Source organism: Aegilops tauschii, chromosome 5 (genome assembly GCF_002575655.3).
Source record: "Aegilops tauschii subsp. strangulata cultivar AL8/78 chromosome 5, Aet v6.0, whole genome shotgun sequence".
Classification (NCBI taxonomy): Eukaryota; Viridiplantae; Streptophyta; class Magnoliopsida; order Poales; family Poaceae; genus Aegilops; species Aegilops tauschii.
Genome location: NC_053039.3, coordinates 12,478,695 through 12,484,697, shown reverse-complemented (window position 1 = coordinate 12,484,697; position 6,003 = coordinate 12,478,695). Strand labels below are relative to the sequence as shown.

Here is a 6,003-nt window from a genome sequence, read left to right as displayed (position 1 = left end):
GTGATACTCAACCATCTCTCGGAAGAGGCTGACTAATGATCCGAGTAGAGGATGTATCATGACATCTGAGTGATGAATTTAGCGCACGGGCTGATTCTCTTGGAAAGATGCCATTCACTATCCTGGAGAAACATCAAACTCTTGATCCAAACTTATGAATTTGATGATTTGGTTCCTAGTGGAGGCCCAAATGGATCCACGGGGAAGCACCATACTCACCCTTTTTCAAGCGATCCTGAGTGGTGCAGCCACTTGATCTAGTGGTCCACTAGTGAATGATGTAGCATATATGATCCTGTCGATTTCTTCATGTTGTGGATGCGGCTGGGTTATTTTGGGATGGTTTCTGTCGGGGCAAAATTCTCGCCGAGTGAACCGCCTCGCTTGACGCCTTCCCTGAGCCGAGCAAAGAAAGCCATTTACATTTTTCGAGAGGATCTTCTACGGGATTGTAGGATTTCACATGAGACATCTACAGGAAATTGTCATGGGCGGAGGGGTTCTAGTGAGTGGGCGAGGGGGGGGGGGGGGGGGGGGGGAGACTAAGAATATAAGGGGAAGTAAGGGAACCTGTTCGCATGGATGTGCGGTTGGAACCAACGCTTTTGAAAACAATCGAGGCAACCCACGTCGCTTCAAGATTCGTGCGCTCCGTCTGACGGCCAGCAAAGCGTTCGTTTGAGATTGCCAAAATCATAACCTCAGACTAAGGCGAATCGGTCACTATTGTTCCAGCTAGGCCTCTTTCTCGTGTAATAAATATATTTATTCTTTCTCGCGGAATTATTTATTATATGAAATAAGTTGTTGCCTTTACGCACAATAGGATATTAACTCTAAGATTTTGTTTCCATTTGTAAAAGACAGAAATCTTGGAATTAGGGGTCTCCGAGTGTAATGTATCTTAAGATGTATCGTATGCATTAAAATATGTCTTTAGATACAATTAAATATTCCACCGTAAAAAAGAAGATACAATTAAATATTCCCCCGAAAAAAATCTTGTAGATGCACTCATTGACGATCCCAATGGAGGCAAACCCGGCGACACAAGTCTAGCCACAAGAGTGTATAGACACAACAACAGAAAATCAAATTAAAATTAGAAGAAAAATAAATGGTACTACATTATTTTTTTGAAAACTATGGTCCCGCAGTCCCCTGTGCGCGGCTCTATATAAAGGTGCCCGTCACATGCATCTGCAGCAGTCACTCGCCGGCATCACCAGTACCACCCCCACCCACCCTACCTCCTCGGCTCGCTCGGCACCAGAAGCAAAGCAGCTAGGTAGCCATGGCGCGCGCCTCGAGCCCGTCGTTGTTGCTCGTGCTGCTCGTCGCGGTGGCGGCGGCGGTGGCAGGAGCCAGATTGCCTGTGGATGCGGCGTGAATGCAACTTTGGGTGAACTCCGCGTGAAGAACGGCCTCGGCAGGACCCCGCAGATGGGGTACTTTCATGCTGCCATCCAACTGCTCTTGTCTCCTCTTTGTTTTTTCTCCTTCCCTTGTCCAGTCGTAGATCTAAAGACATTTTTCCGTTCCCAGCATTTATATTGGAGCCATCATGTGTTTACCCCGAAGTTTGCATAGATCTACAACGTGTTTGGTTCGCGGGATTTAGAAGTGGGGAATGGGAGTTGAGGGGTGAGGAGATTTAAATTCTATTGGTTGATTAGAAGAAATGCGAATTTAATTGGGAAGGAGAATGGGAGTGGAGAGGGACAATTCCCACCGTTTTGTTCACACAGGGTACCCTGTTAATTCGTGGGTAGAGCTCAACCCCAACTAATTCTTAACTTATACCAAACAAAGAAATAGGAGTAAAAATGTACTTCCCATGTCTAATCGTGATATAATTTCCACCGTGCAAACTCCTATTCCCCTACCCAATGGTTACCAAACAGCTGGCCGCTAGTTTTTATATTAACACATCAATTCAGCAATGTTCAGTGTTCATTACTATATCGATCAGTGACTTCATCAATAATGCAAAATCTACAGTGATCTTGAAAGCTAAAGAAAACTGCCATTTTTTTCTGAAGACGAGCCTCGTCATGAGTCGTGATTTTCCTTTTGACCTATACAGCTATACTTTGCGATAGGTCGCCATTTTCACTTCTACTCCAGTTTAATCTGATCTGATACTGACTCATGATGAAACATTTCGTGTGTTAGGTGGAACAGCTGGAACCACTTCTACTGCGGGATCAGCGAGGGAGTCATCAGGGAGACAGGTAAGGCCTGGACACGGCCTCCTTCCTTCCTTGTACCACTTTGTTTCCAAAATGGAAGACCCCGGCCTCTGCATCATCATGACGCACACAACCATATTTATTAAATAAAAAAGTCTCAAAAGTAGATTGTCTCAACTAACACGGCAAAAACTAAAAGAAACATCACAACCGGTGTGTATAATAGAAAGATTACATGACTTAATAATATAATCTACTAGTGACATACCAGCCAAACCGGTTGAATAACGCCTGTGCAACCATCTCCAAAGAGTTGAACCCAACCCCAGTTTCAAGCCTCAGAGAATGTGCATCCTATGTCTTGCCTGTATATGGATCTCCTTATACATGTAATTCTGGACCTCCCTTTCAATTCTTCAATGCACATTCGGCCCAATCACTAGCTAATTTTGCGGTGCTTTCCTTCAGCTGATGCATTGATCAACACTGGTCTCGCGAAATTGGGCTACAAATATGTCAACATCGGTATGGATTGCTCTCTGGACCATATTTCCCATGACATGTTGGACACAAGTACTAGAATATTTTTAGCAGAATATGTTTTTCTCAAATATGTTTCCCGTCTCTTGTTTCAGATGATTGCTGGGCAGAATTAAACAGGGATTACCAGGTAAGGAGATAAATTTGAGCATTTCTAACCATCCCTATCATTTTCAGTATAGTGCAACGTATTGCGGAATTATGTTTTTAATACAATTCAAGAAATCCATCTAAACATTAGTAAAAAACAATTGCTTGTGCATACTAGTTTCAAGATATTATTAAACGTTTTAGAACCAAAAGATTAGTTATATGTATACCATTTTTAATTTTATGTCTGTGTCTACTGATAACGTGGTATCATGATTTCTCAGGGTAACATGGTTCCAAATAAAAGAACATTCCCCTCTGGCATCAAGGCTCTTGCAGATTATGTGCACGCGAAAGGGTTGAAGCTCGGCATCTACAGTGATGCTGGGTATGCTAGCTATCCAATTCATCAAAAAAATAACACTAATTTGTTCTCACACTGTAGCAATTAAACTCTTCATTGGCCCAAGAAAACTAGAATTTGTAAATGTGATAAAATGGCAATGCACTGAAACTAACTGGCACCATACCATGTATTGCAGGACACGAACATGCAGTAACAAAATGCCAGGATCGCTCGATCATGAAGAGCAAGATGTCAAGACGTTTGCGTCTTGGGTATTACCCCTTATATATAATTACTTACCTGATGGCTTGTGCCAAACCAACACTGACACCATAAATACTGATGTTCTTGTAATTCTTGCCTTCTCGCCTCCAGGGAGTTGATTATCTGAAGTACGACAACTGCAACGATGCTGGCAGGAACGTTATGGAAAGGTACGGAGACAATACCTCGAACTGCATGCGGCATGAACAGTGCAATGTGTCTTTATGTGTTAGTTTGTGAAGTAATTTGCCATGGTTGATGCAGATACACTAGGATGAGCAACGCCATGAAGAAATACGGGAAGAACATCTTCTTCTCACTCTGCGAATGGTGAGTCTGCTTGTCATAAAAATTTAGGATGGAAAGGACAAACATCAAGCATTGGTCATTCACTCTTCTGCGTTTTTGCTGTTTAGGGGAGTCGAAAACCCTGCTACATGGGCACGTGGCATGGGTGGTAATAGTTGGAGGACAACCGGCGACATTGCTGACAACTGGGACAGGTGCTGCCCAATTGATCAACTCTGGGATTTTGGTCAAGTACAGCTATACTAGAATTAGCAGGACTGATCATTGTTATCTTTTTTACTTCAGCATGACATCACGCGCAGACCAGAATGACAGATGGGCCTCCTACGCTGGACCTGGTGGATGGAACGGTAAGTGTTTCAGACTAATCTGTCCCAGTATTATTGCTGATTGCCTAACGATTTGTTAGCTTCCATTTCTAAAAAACGATTTGTTAGCTTGGAACTGATCGATAGACAATGTTCTCCTCTGATATCAGATCCTGATATGCTTGAAGTTGGAAATGGCGGGATGTCTGAAGCTGAGTACCGCTCGCACTTCAGCATCTGGGCACTTGCAAAGGTACTACCCATTTTGTCCCATCTATATTTAATAATGTTGTTTCGATTCTCAAAAAGGAATTCTGCATTTCCTCATCCTAACCTGGCTCTGAGTTGTGTAGGCTCCTCTTCTTCTCGGGTGCGATGTGCGCTCGATGAGCCCGCAGACAAAGAATATAATCAGCAATACGGAGGTCATCGCTGTCAACCAAGGCAAGCATTCTCTTACACATATTTGCGCATGATACAATCTTCTTATGGGATTTTCAGTGTACTCATACTACAGTTGTATGAACAGATAGACTAGGCGTGCAGGGAAAGAAGGTGCAATCGGATGGTGGTTTGGAGGTATTGCTCAATTCAAATATCTTAGTAGTCGTTTCCATGATGAGATTTCTGAAACTGAAACTGGGGAGATAATTTTCTAGGTTTGGGCCGGTCCACTCAGCGGCAACAGAAAGGCGGTGGTTCTATGGAATAGGCAGGGGCACCAAGCAACCATCACCGCACACTGGTCAAAAGTCGGGCTTCTGGTATCCGCGGCCGTCACCGCTCGCGATCTATGGGCGGTAAGCTTGCTTTCTTCAGAACTCAGTGCTTATCCTTAACAATCCACTACACATTCCAGTGTTTCTTCATCACAAAAACTTCCGTCTTGTGGCGCAGCACTCGTCGTTCTTCGCTCAGGGGCAGCTATCTGCATCAGTGGCGCCTCATGACTGCAAGATGTACATCCTGACACCAAAGTAAATGTAGACAGAAGCATAGCAACTCAATCGATTTGGTTATATGACGTTAGAAATAAGCTGCAATAGTATGTAAAGTGCTGTGAAAATGTCGGTGCGTTTGTTTCTGAAGGTGCAAGTTGTAATGAAAGTTGCAGCAATAAAAAATGGGTTTCGTAGCACTATCTTCTACAATGGGGTTTCTCCCTGAAATTATTGGGTTCAGCCAACCAAACATATATTACTGCATGACAACAAAAGGGCCGTCGCTATCTGAACTGGGAAAAAAAATCATTTTTCTTGCGTGAAACCTTTTGGAGCTTTTGCCTTTTATTCAACAAAAGCATTCCTAGGACAGTCAACCAAGAGGGTGCTGCAGAAATGAAAGTTGTGAATCTGGCCAACTGTCGGTGAATATCACACTACCAGAATCGCACCCTATGCCGACGGGCCATCGGCATAGCCCTGATTCCCGTCGGGACAGGCCTATGCCGACGGCCCCCGTCGGCAACATAGCCCTGATTCCCGTCAACATATCCGTCGGCGTAGCCCGGGAGGCCGTCAGCATAGGTCATATCCCGACGGTGTCCGTACATCTATGCCGACGGCCCTGACCGTCGGCAACATTCTCGCCTAACGGCGGCCGCAGTCAAGTGCTGACCAATGGCTGCTCGCCATGTGGCACCTCTATGCCGACGGCCTAGCCGTCGGCATAGTTTTAAACTACGCCGACGGCTAGACCGTCGGCATAGAGGTGCCAAGTGGCGAGCAGCCGTTACTTCTAGGGCAGGGCTGTGCCGACGGCTTAGTTTGAAACTACGCCGACGGCTAGGCCGTCGGCATAGCGCTGCCACGTGGCGAGCAGCCGTTACTCCTGGGGCAGGGCTATGCCGACGACCTAGCCGTCGACTTAGTTTGAAACAACGCCGACGGCTAGGCCGTCGGTGTAGCCCTGCCCCAGGAGTGCCCAGTTGCTGACACGTGGCGGCTATACCGAT

At 45.2% G+C, this 6,003-nt stretch overlaps 1 pseudogene; it reads left to right on the top strand.

Moving 5' to 3' along the window:
* The first annotated feature begins 1,224 nt into the window (after positions 1–1,224).
* LOC109780561 (alpha-galactosidase-like) lies at positions 1,225–5,187 on the top strand (annotated as a pseudogene).
* The last annotated feature ends 816 nt before the right edge of the window (positions 5,188–6,003 follow it).